Source organism: Neopelma chrysocephalum, unplaced genomic scaffold, assembly GCF_003984885.1.
Source record: "Neopelma chrysocephalum unplaced genomic scaffold, ASM398488v2 Primary Assembly neopelma1_96545, whole genome shotgun sequence".
NCBI classification, from domain to species: domain Eukaryota; kingdom Metazoa; phylum Chordata; class Aves; order Passeriformes; family Pipridae; genus Neopelma; species Neopelma chrysocephalum.
In genome coordinates, this window is record NW_020925190.1 from 743,021 (window position 1) to 754,209 (window position 11,189).

General features: G+C 43.2%; 2 long non-coding RNA genes across 2 annotated transcripts; one reads left to right on the plus strand and one right to left on the minus strand.

The window, feature by feature from the left end:
• Positions 1-1,537: 1,537 nt before the first annotated feature.
• On the minus strand, positions 1,538-10,473 carry LOC113981450. The gene is made up of 3 exons (XR_003538420.1): positions 10,460-10,473; positions 9,721-9,791; positions 1,538-1,552 (listed from the first exon to the last, which is right to left on the minus strand). It is a non-coding gene; the product is annotated as an uncharacterized LOC113981450 (long non-coding RNA).
• LOC113981448 lies at positions 4,954-6,759 on the plus strand. Its single transcript, XR_003538419.1, has 3 exons — positions 4,954-5,091; positions 5,240-5,419; positions 6,616-6,759. It is a non-coding gene; the product is annotated as an uncharacterized LOC113981448 (long non-coding RNA).
• Positions 10,474-11,189: the final 716 nt, after the last annotated feature.

Consider the following 11,189-nt stretch of genomic DNA (forward strand, 5'->3'; position numbering starts at 1 on the left):
AGGTGAGATATATCATACAGGAACAGTTTTATCCTCAAGTCGCTGGACAACCTTATCCTTCCCTTCAGTTATGTACTTGCAGTTGTGTATCTGCATAATTCATGTGCCTGTTGCCTTTTGTTCTCCTCTGTGTTTCCACTTTGTTCCTCCCTCCCGCTGGTTCTGGGAACCACCAGGGTTACCTCACATTTCTCAAACAGATTTTTGAAGTTAACCCCAGTGTTTTCTCACTAAATTGCTGAGTGTGCCACAAAGCAGGGACTTTAATAAACAGGGAGTGCAAGCAGAAATTCAGCAGAACTAGTTTTTTCTGTATTCCTGTTATGGAAATTGGAAAATACTCAAATTTCACATGAATCATAGTGAAGCACACACAATATTATTGTGCATCCTTTCATACGCTGAGCTGAAAGTGTGGGAGTAAGAGTTTTGCTAGGTAGGCAATGCAAAATAAATGGTGAGATTTACACTTGCCCTGCCCCACTCCTTTGATGCCTGCTCAGCTGGTGCTACGAAAAAATCTAGGAGCCGTTTAGCTGGGGTGAGATAAGAAAGGGTTTAATTATGCCAAGGCAAGAGATGTTACACGGCGCGCGCCGGGCTGTGCCCAAGATGTTACATTTATAGCAATATCTGCCCAATCCCAAGTGTGTCCATCCTCTAACTTTTGGCCTGGTCCACCCCCTGGCCCGCCTCTCGGAATTGGGTCTGGGGTGCTTTTTGGGACCCCCTCTTCATCATCTTCGTCATCTTCAGCGTACAGAGAGCAGGGTGACCCAGTTCCTTGACTCTGTCCTGCGGTTTAGGCCAAGATACAAGCGTTCTCCAAACAAGACAGGCCTGCCTTGACTAAAAGACTAAACATTTTCTACTAGATATGGGGATAGGGTGAGAGGATTAGGGAATGTATAAACTGAGGGGTGCTACAGGGAGGAGGGAGAAAGGGTTTCTAAAGTCTATTTCTATTACCTATAAAACTTATAAGGTAGAAAAATAGAAAAATAAAAAAGCATTAGGGGCTTAAGGCATCACCTTAGTCAGACTATCAGTATCTTCTCTTTGTTTTTCTGCCCTGAAGAATATGACACCTAGGGCATCACATCATCCATGTGTCTGTTTTCCTCCTATATCTTTTGAGGACATTGGCCATTGCAAGTCAGGTGTGAAAGGGAGAAGTCTCCAACTTGCCTGGAAGGCAGCAGTTTGATAGGAGAGAAGAAAACCAAACCAGAGCTGGAGAAAAGCCAGGGAGACCAGAGCTGCCACAAAATGTGCTTGGCATCTGCACTGCAGTGTTCCCCCATTTGAGCACCTACAGCTCCAGACTGGTGCAGCTCTCTTTTGCTCGGTGGGGATGGGAAGAGATATGGAGAGCAAAGAATGAACAGGAGACAAAACAGAGCTCCAACAATAATGAAAATTCATTGGTTCTGCCCTTCCACTACTTTTTCTGCCATCCATGTTGGCCACCTGTCTCCACAAGCTGTTTTTCTCATTTGCTTGCAGAAGATCCCACAGCTACCTCTGTGTCTTTACTGTAGTCTGATAGATTCTGAAAGAATCATCATTAAAGGTCAACATATTGCATGAGGAATCCATTATTTAATACATATTTAAAAAATAGAACACTTTCCCATTTCTGTAGGTGCCATATTCTAAAACACTTGGCAGGAACGTCCAGCCACCCCAGTTCTGAAGACAGTGAAAAATTTGCTTTGTATGCTTGCTTGTCCTACAGCCTCTGTAGAGTTTTCTTTTGTGACTGGAATAACTTGATTTCTTCTGAGTTTCCTCAGACTGGAATAGATGTCTTTGTTTTTTTCCACATCCCCCTCTCCTTTCGACTAAACATACCTGCTCTAAACATACCTGAAAACTTTTGCTTTCCTTCTTCTCAAATTGTTGTCCAGCGATCTATCTACATGGAGGAGGTAACTGAAAACATGAGGCAGAAAATGGTGTGGAGGACATTCTCTGAGAGCCTTCTTCATTATGGAGTCTGGTCAGAATGGGTTAAATTCACACACCACAAACATGGATGGACATGGCACTCAGTGCTTGACCAAGAAAGGCATTATGCTTTCCCTTTGAAAGATGACACAACTCTCAGACTCTTTTTGCTGTAGCAGAAGTAGCATGTGCGTCCAACCACACATTTCCAGAGAGGTTTAAATGTGAGAAGCAGGAGCCCTGCTAGCATGGTGACTTCAAATGCATGTGTCCACGCATGACTTACTTGGCTAGCAGCTACAGCAATGAAACAAGTTTTGCCAGTAGCTTGGGTCCACATAGTCTTTTTCCCATTAAATAGGTCACAACATTGTTTTTCGATTTGTGCTCTTGTTTACTGGATTCTTACCCTGGCTGACAGATAGCCTGAAGGCACGGTGTTGCAAAGGGACAGTGGGATGGCTGAAGGTCCTCTGATGAGATGTATCCCTCCTGTTGCAATACCCTTTGTATCTCTACAGAAGCCCCTATGCAGACTGACAGGAGGTCAGTGAGGGGAGAAGTTGGGGGTCAGGGTTGTGCTATGCAGGTTGGTGATTGTGCAATGCCATGTCCCCAGGCAGAGACTTAAGTCAGTGAAGCAGTGCACTCCAGTGTCTTCCTGCACCAGACACCTCCCCTTATTTTACCAGAATGCATCACATACAGGTTGTGCAGGAAATTGGATGTAATAGATATCTGGATATATTGAGAAAAAAAATAACTGTGTGAAAGAGCCCTCACCTCCTTTCATGGGTGACTTCTACAGATTGTACCTCCAAGAGTGACAGGGGACAAAACAAGACCATCTCTCTCACCTCCAAACAGCAAGTGTGCTGACAGGAGTCGAGGAAGAATTGTAAAACAGCCAAACAAAGGAAGAATGTTGCAACGGTCATTTTGAAATAAACCTGTTTGTGACGAGCAGTGACTGTGGCAATATTTACGCTATGATTCATTCCAAAGTGCAGCACCTGCAGTTTTAGCGTGGATGGCTTTTAGGATAGAAGCAGCAGCAAATTCTATTCTAACATTTAATGATGAGAAAGCAAGCATTAAAGCTGCTCTTGGCTCTGGTTCTGCATTAACTTAAAGTAGGACTTGTGTAAGGGGTGTCTGGAAGCATCTTTCCACTGCCAGGTGCCTGTTGCTTGTAACTGACTCTCAGCAGACAAGGGTTCACACAGTTGTTTCTCTCTCTGTATGCACTTGCAGTTCCTCTTCTTTTTTATGTGACCATTGCAATTACAAGAAACTCAGCTGGCATATATCTGACCACATTAGAGCTCTTTGAGGATGCCCTCAGAAAGTCCCTTACACTGCCTTCCACTCCTCCTTGATGACAAGACTGAACTTTCTTATCTGCTAGATTGTCGGCAACAACATCTGTCTCTGTAGGCTCCAGGCAGCTACTAGCAGCCTCCTTACAGGAGTCCTTGCAGACAGACATGCATGTTATTCTCTCAGCACTACTGATAAACAAACTGCTACAGCCAGGAAGAGGTCAGAGGTGGTCACTGCTTTGTATGCCCGGTTGATGATGTTGGAAGGCAGCCTTTAGAAACTCATCAAATTCCAGTGGCTAGCAGTGGGAGCTACATGTGGTAACACTGCAAAAACAGCTCTTCTTGGGGAATCAAAAGGTCAGGTTCCTGTTACTTTACAGAAACTAGGCTTCAGAATATGGGACTGCACTCTCACTCCTGCCCTAATAATATCACTAAATACCTAACTAGTGAAAATGCCTGGCTTACTGGCCATATTAGCAGAAGAGAACGAGATCAGGAAAGCGAGTGTCTACAGATTATTTCCTCTGAGAAGATCTTTGCTTCCAACAAAATCTTCAACATTCAGACTTCTCAGTTCAGTCCTCAAAGGTACTCAGTGTTTTTTTCCTACAAGGGCATAAAATACTTGAAAGGGCAGGGAAGAGTCTTCAAACAGACTGGTTGGATGACTCCTCTGCTTAGCACTACACATGTTCTTTTGGTTTTTCTCTGTACTTAACTACTAGAGTTAGTTTGGAACAGTTTAAAGAAAACACCTTCAAACACTTAAAGGGGAGAGGGGAAATAAGAATAAAACAGTTGTTCAAATACACAAATGCCTATCCAAAAACCTGGAAGAACTGTTTATTTTGGGAAATTTGTTCACTCATGTTTTGCCCTTCACACCTGTCTTTAATTTTCCACTTGAAGGAATTTTTGTTTCTTTTCCTTTCCATTTCAGACAATAAAGCTGATTTTCTGTTTTCTAATGCAATGCAAACGTGCCTTCTTGGGAAGGCTTGCCGTGGAGCATGGCCCCTGCAAACAACCTGGGCCATGTGTCAGCCACAGCACGGCAATCCTGCTGCTTTGAGGATGCAGAGTGAACAGATTACATGAAGACTGTTCTTCAAATGCAGGATCACAGAGAATCCTTTAAATTCATAGGATTTGTTAAAATACTAGGGAAAATGCTTTCTGATTCACTTACAGAAACAGTATGATTTGTTGGCTTGTTTTTTTAATGCTTTCCCAGTCATAGGTATTTGGTGTGCAAGAAATGGAAAACTGAGACTTGCTTTGTAACGGTACTTTGAATTTAAATCAAATTTGCTTATTATGATGGTTTAGGAAGCAACATTTGCAGCAGCTGCTGCATATCTGTAAAATCAGGGATTTTTTTCCCCTTCTTTTCAAACTGAAAGGAAAGCAGCAAAACCAAACGTCAATAGACTAAAAATATCCAATGGGTATAATGAAAGAGATGAAAGGGGTCAGATGACACACAGATGAGTTTTGCTCAAAAATGTTTAATGGTGAGTAATACCATATTTCTTCTTCATGTTCTGTGCCTTTCCTTCCTTATTTCCAGCTAGCCTCTCTCCTCCCAGTGCTTGTTTTGTTGCAGCACGTAAAGCCTAGGTCCTGTTGAGGTGAGGTGGCATGGTCCACATCTGTCACAGTGCTGCAGGAACACATCAGACCCTGTACGGCTCTCCGGAGTTTAGCAAAAGTAATGGTCGCTTGAAGGATAAGAGCTCCTGCAGCACAGAGACTTGAACCAGTTTTAGAAACACTCCCTGTGCTGAGCTGCAGCCCAGCCCTCACAGGCAAGGTAGGACTATTATCTGCCTGCACACCAGAGGGTTGGGTCAAGGATGGATTCTGTGACTTCAGCAGTGCCACAGGAATCCTGTGGCACAGGGAGGAGCACAGCAAACTTCCTTTTCCTTGCTTCAGTACTAACTGTGTATCATCACCAGATGGACCAGAATTAGCTGTACCCAGGGAGCTTGAGAAGAGAAGGAAAGACCTATGGATGTCACTCCTCCATTTGCTAACTGGAGTAACCTGGTACTGAAGAGAGAGGGTCCCGAGTCAGGAGAGGTCAATACCACAAAGTGCATTTGCCATGCTGCCCTTTCCTCCACAGAAGAGCAGAGGTAGTTGGTGCTCAGGGCTTGCCTTCCTGGTTAAACATTCCCCAGGGTACAGGTTCTCCCAGCTCACATCTGCCCGTGTTTCTGGGTTTGGGATAGCTGCTGTTTCCCTATGAGCAGGTAGAGAACTGTTTTAGTTCCTGCCAAGGGCCACTGGCACCTAGACAGAGTTTTACCAGAGCTTACGGAAATGCTTTTAGCTAAAACAAATATTGAACTCAAACCTTTATAGAGTTTGAAACTATTTATGCGTGTAGTTTATGAAGCAGTTTAGCTGATTTGAACCAGCATTACTGCTGAAAAAAGACATTCTGGCCCTTCCCTCTCCTGTCACTTCTTATTCCTTCTCTAAGTTGTAGAAGCAAGCTGATTGGGCTGCAGACAAAGCCTTCAAAGCCAAGTGACAGGTTCTTGCTGGATTAGTAAGCTGAACTGGCTGAACATGCCAGGTACTAGTGTAAGCCCAAAAGACTGCAAAGCAAAGGTGGAGAGGACAGGTCTTCCCCCTTTTAGTGTAACACAGCTTTAGATTAGTGAAAAATACTTGGGAAAAATGAACCATCAAAATTTAGTGTTGAGACTGGAGTGCTAACCTGAGATATGGCAGAACTTGGTTAAAGACTCTTCTGTCAAGCCAAGCAGAGGTTCACACCAGCCAGAATCACATACACCTACACTTACATATACATATATAATCTCTGTTTATCTCTTTCCATTTTTGCCAAAATATTCTGGACTAAAGTAAAAATAAAAAATAGAAAAAGCAAAACATGAGAAACACAGAAGTTGCTGCAATTGAGTACCTAACCCTGTTAGCTGTCCTGACTGTAGTTACAAACATAAATGCACTCTCACATGCCAGCTACTCTCCAAATAAGAGTCATCAGCATTGGTCAGATTTATTGATCGAGCACCTGCTCCTCTCTGCTCCAAACATGTAATTACACTAGCTGCTGCATGCTTATTTTTGTTTACTGTTTCCCACTAACCTCTAACCGTGCTTCTTTTACAAGAGAGCTTAGATAAAGCTGAACACAGCACTTACTAAGCTGTAGGCAGAATTATACTCCCTCTTGGAATTAATGTAAAGGGACTCTGCCAGAACTGGACGTACAGAGCTCTCCAGGAACCCATACCAGAACATGGTTTGGCTTTAGAAAGAATGGCTTATCTTATTTTCCATGTGCCTTGTTTACCAGGACTGTGGATGACCTAGGGCCTTCCTCTCTCAGGACCCTGTCTGCATCATGGGGAGTAATGAAGAGGATTTGTCATTGCCTCCAGCTGCCATTTAAAACTGCCTCTGCTCCCTACAGAAAGCAGTGTAGATGTTTTGCAAAGGTGAATGCCATCAATGTGTTTTCCAGTCTGGTTATTTCAACACTCAATTATTCCATTCTCACTCCCCAAGGTGCTTTATTTACTTGGCTCCTTGGAGCTGGCACTCACAAGTAGGCTTCGGGGAGCGGAGGTTAGGAGGAGCTTCCCTGATTTGAAACTATTACTGCAGTTTGGTGCCCTGATGGACTAAAAGCTGAAAGGAAGGACTATAGCTATTCATGATACAGCAAAGCCACATAGCTTATGAAATTTGTTCCTCATGCAAGAACATCAACATTTTTTTTAACCCAAGACTCTAATTTCAGTCCTTGGCATCTGAACACTGCACCTTTATCAACAGTTACTAGTGTATAACATCCTCAACCATTCAACAAGGTCAAGAAGCCACTCGTTTCACACATTTCCTTCTTTTTCACATTCCCATTCTATCTTCATCACCAATCTCCTTTCATTTAATTAATAGAAATAGCAGGAGATGACAGAGAACATTGAATAAAGTCCCTCTCTCACTTATAGCTATGCTGCAGCCCTCCTTTCTCCACAGTGGTGTCCAGGCCACTCCCTTAGTCATGTCAGCTACTGCATCTCTGCCCACCAGCAATAAGACAGTGCTAATGATGGGAAATGTGAGGAGACAACACGTCAACATGTCATCTGAACTTGTGTCTACCATAATATTATGTCTGTGGCTTTAAATACTTTTTACTCTATAACATGATTTGGACAACATCTCTCATCAACAGTGGGATTGATTCAAACACTAATAAGAGGAAGGACATCCTCACAATTAAGCATGTGTCAGATGAAAACTAAGTGGCAGAGGCAGTTTAATAACCTTGCACCACACCCTGCCTGATGTCAACAGAGCACTCAAGAAATCCCTGTTGTTGGCCATGCTAATGGAAGCCCTGCCTGAATTACAAATATGATATAGTATGTTTCCAGTTGGGATTTTTAAGTGTTGGGAAGTGTCCTCTGGTCCACAGTAGGGAGTCTTCTGCTGGGCAGATACAGGAAACACTTCTATCAGCAGAGAAGGCAGAAGCCAGACAGTCTTTGTGTGAGACAGTGAGTGCTCTTGGACAATGTTTCCAAAGAGCAATTCCAGCTGAATTTCTTAGTCCTATTTCAGAATATAGCCTAAATCACTTACACTACAAGCTTTCCATACTTAATTACATTTTCTAGATTTGAAAAAGACAATTGAATTTACTTGGCAGATAAGTTTTAAAACTGGAAGTTGCAGAAAGAGGATACAAACAGCTTTTTGTCCCATCAGAAATGACCATATTTGCACAACCTTACTGCTTCTCAAAATTGTCATTAGCATTGTTTGCACACTTTACTTTCTGAGGTTAACCTCAGCTGGATAAACATGTGGTGGTGTGGGCAGATAACAGGAGTAAAAGGATAGGCAGAGAAATGTAAGCCCTTGAGTAGGACTCAGACTAGGTCTGCAGGACAGTTCCTCCAAGTTACAATGGGAAATTGGCTTCAGCTTATGCAAAATGTGTCTCTGGACCTGTGGGATGTTAAGAATAAGGTTGCAGTGGCGTAAGTGGTCCTTGTAGGTCTAACCACTATAAAAGAACCATAAGCTTCATGCTTACTGTGTATGCATGGACCTGTTTGGGAAGGTAGTATTCATTCACTTCTATTGGTTATACAAAAGCACACCCAAGTCATGCGCCTGCTGTGGCAGTCAGTATGTAGATGTGTAACAGGGAGTTGTGGCTCCAGATTGATAGTGGATTAAAGGAGGTTTTTTTCTATCAGATTTTGAAACTAATTCTTCTAATGACAGAAACAATTTGCATATTACTTCACTTACTAGTCAAAGTGAACAGTCAGCAGCAGTCTCTATTAGTAGCTTATAGAAAATTGCTGCCAAAGGTTATGTTTCTCCATTGGAGAAAACTTTTCTTTTAGAGATTTCACTGAAGCCACATCCTAAAAACGTGGATCAGAGAGGAAGATGATAACTATTTGCTGAAAAGAAGTGGTTTCCAGCACTGTTATAGAAATCAGCTTCACTTCTGGGAATGAAAAAGTGGAGCACAATGAACACTAAAAGAAGCAGAATGTTCCCCTTACTGCTTAATGTGAAACCTGAGTTTAGTGAGATCCCTTTGTGCTTACAAAGTCTGTTCCTCAGCTCACTGGTGGAATGTGAAAGATTGCATTAAGTCAATAACACCATGAAGAAAAACATAAGGCAATTGCGCCTCTGTTCTCTCCAATGGATGTGGCATTTTGTATTCACAGGTAAAGCCACAGGAAATTCAGAGACCACATCCACACTGCACAGCTGAATTTTGTTGGAGTTGGGACCATGGTTGAACTGATGGTAGAGAGAGGCCCTGTGACCATTGTCTTTATCTGGCCAGTAACAACAGCCACCCCATCCATTTGCTTTTCTTCTATGCAACCCGTGGCTCACCAGGTGCCACAGATGGCATTTCCCATGAGTGATGTAGCACTCTTCCCCGCAGCGAGTAATTTAAAGCAGAAAGGTGGGTCCCATAAGGGAACTGTGAAACTGCTGCACCAGCACAGAAGACTGGAATGTTTAAGTAACTAAATATCCTTACTGAAGAAGAATGTATAAAACAAGCTAGAATTTCTCACCTGATATGCTTTTCTTTGGTGGCCATGGGAATTCCTATAGCACTTTCCTAGCTATGATAGTAACAAATAGGATAACTGCATGGTGCTAAATCACAACTGTCGAAGTACTTCTTCCTGTAACACTCCTGAAAGTTACTCTCCCTATTTTGCTAGGTACAAACTAACACTGGGTCTTGGAGAATGAACGGCAAATGGGAAGTCATGTGGTTACTTTGTATTCTGTCTTTATATCTGTCCTGTACACCCAAATTGACAGCAGTAGATTAGGTTTCATATTTTCCTGGGAAGGCAGCAACAAGTGCTTTGCAAAACACTTCTCAGCTGTGTCTTATTACCTGGGGTAAAATGGGATGGAAATCCTTGTTTTCCCAGTAGCACTTGCAAGCTCTAGGCCTTGATTCAGTTCCTGGTCAGTTCCTGAAACATACATAGAAACTGTGTTAATCCATCAGTTTAAATATTCATGCAGCTGCTTTCTAAACCTCTATAATCAGACTGATACTGCAGGTCATCCTTAAGCTTCCTCCAGAATCTTTACTGGCACTTGACTACCAGGTGTAGCAGCTGCAAGTGGTATTTCCTTCTGACCATGAATAACTGAGGAAATTTATCCTATCTGATGCTAAGTTGGTTATGGTGACTCACCTCCTTCCATGTTTTCCAGGCTAAGTTGCTACAACATTCTCCAGCTGCCAACGCAGTCCCAGGGGCAGCAGAGTTTGCAATGCAATGAGCAGCTTAGCTCAAAAAGTCAAGCCCAAGGTGACTCAAAGAGTCATACACACACCATCTTTTAACATCAGCAGTCTAACTCCCCTAATGCAAGAGTCCTCCCCTCTTTCCCATGTTTCCCTGACAGAAGTTTTGAACAGTGCAACTTTACCCTCCTCTCCCTGTGCACAACATGCTGGTGTCTCACACAGCATGCAAATTCCGATCCTCCCTCCCCCCCCAATCTGCGGAGGTGCAGCAGAAGCATCCTGACTATATTTCCAACACATAAGGCCCAGAGCTTCTGCCGGTTTGTTACACTTAGCTATGACCTAGCCCAAGCCCACAGGGAAGATGCCTCACCAAGCTGCACTCTGGATCCTGTGCAGATACAACAGAATGCATATTCATGAGTCTTGACACATAGCCACCAGAAATGTCTTCACCATTGCAGCAGGTGTTACACATTTCTGCAGGAGAAGTAAGTGTGGGCCCAGGCTGTCAGCATCTATTTGCCAAGAAATCCATGTAAGATGCAGCGTGTCAATGCATTTACTCCTGTTTGAAACCCCTTATCACCCTGCCTTAGATTCATCTTAGTCTTCCTCTCTGCCGAGGTGATGCAGTGTAGGTGTCCTAGGCTTGGTGACAGCAGGACCCAGAGTTTGGACAAGATGGTCCCGGTTTGCCCTGTCTCGTGGTAGGCCTGTGATTTTTAAGGTACAACCAACTGATTCAGCAGCATTCTGAAGAACAATCTTTAAATATGCATGTGTTGTATTTGGACCTCACCCAGAGTACTCTGGCTGGTGCAGAAACGCTTGGTCAGTTTGGCTGATGCAAAACTGAACCAGGTCCACCAAGATCTTCATCTGGATTTGAGGCAGTATTAGTCCCACTGTTCCTGTAGAGCTTGTTATGATAAATGGTATAGCCACACAGAGGAACACAATCAGTCCTCTTCTATATACAGCTCATCTGACTCTTGGAGACCCAAACACTTCTACATGAAAAGTCTGAATGGCTTGGCAGGAACGCTTTTGGAAACCAAGTACCTTAGGCACTGTTAGAAATTGATTTTCTTCCTCTCTTC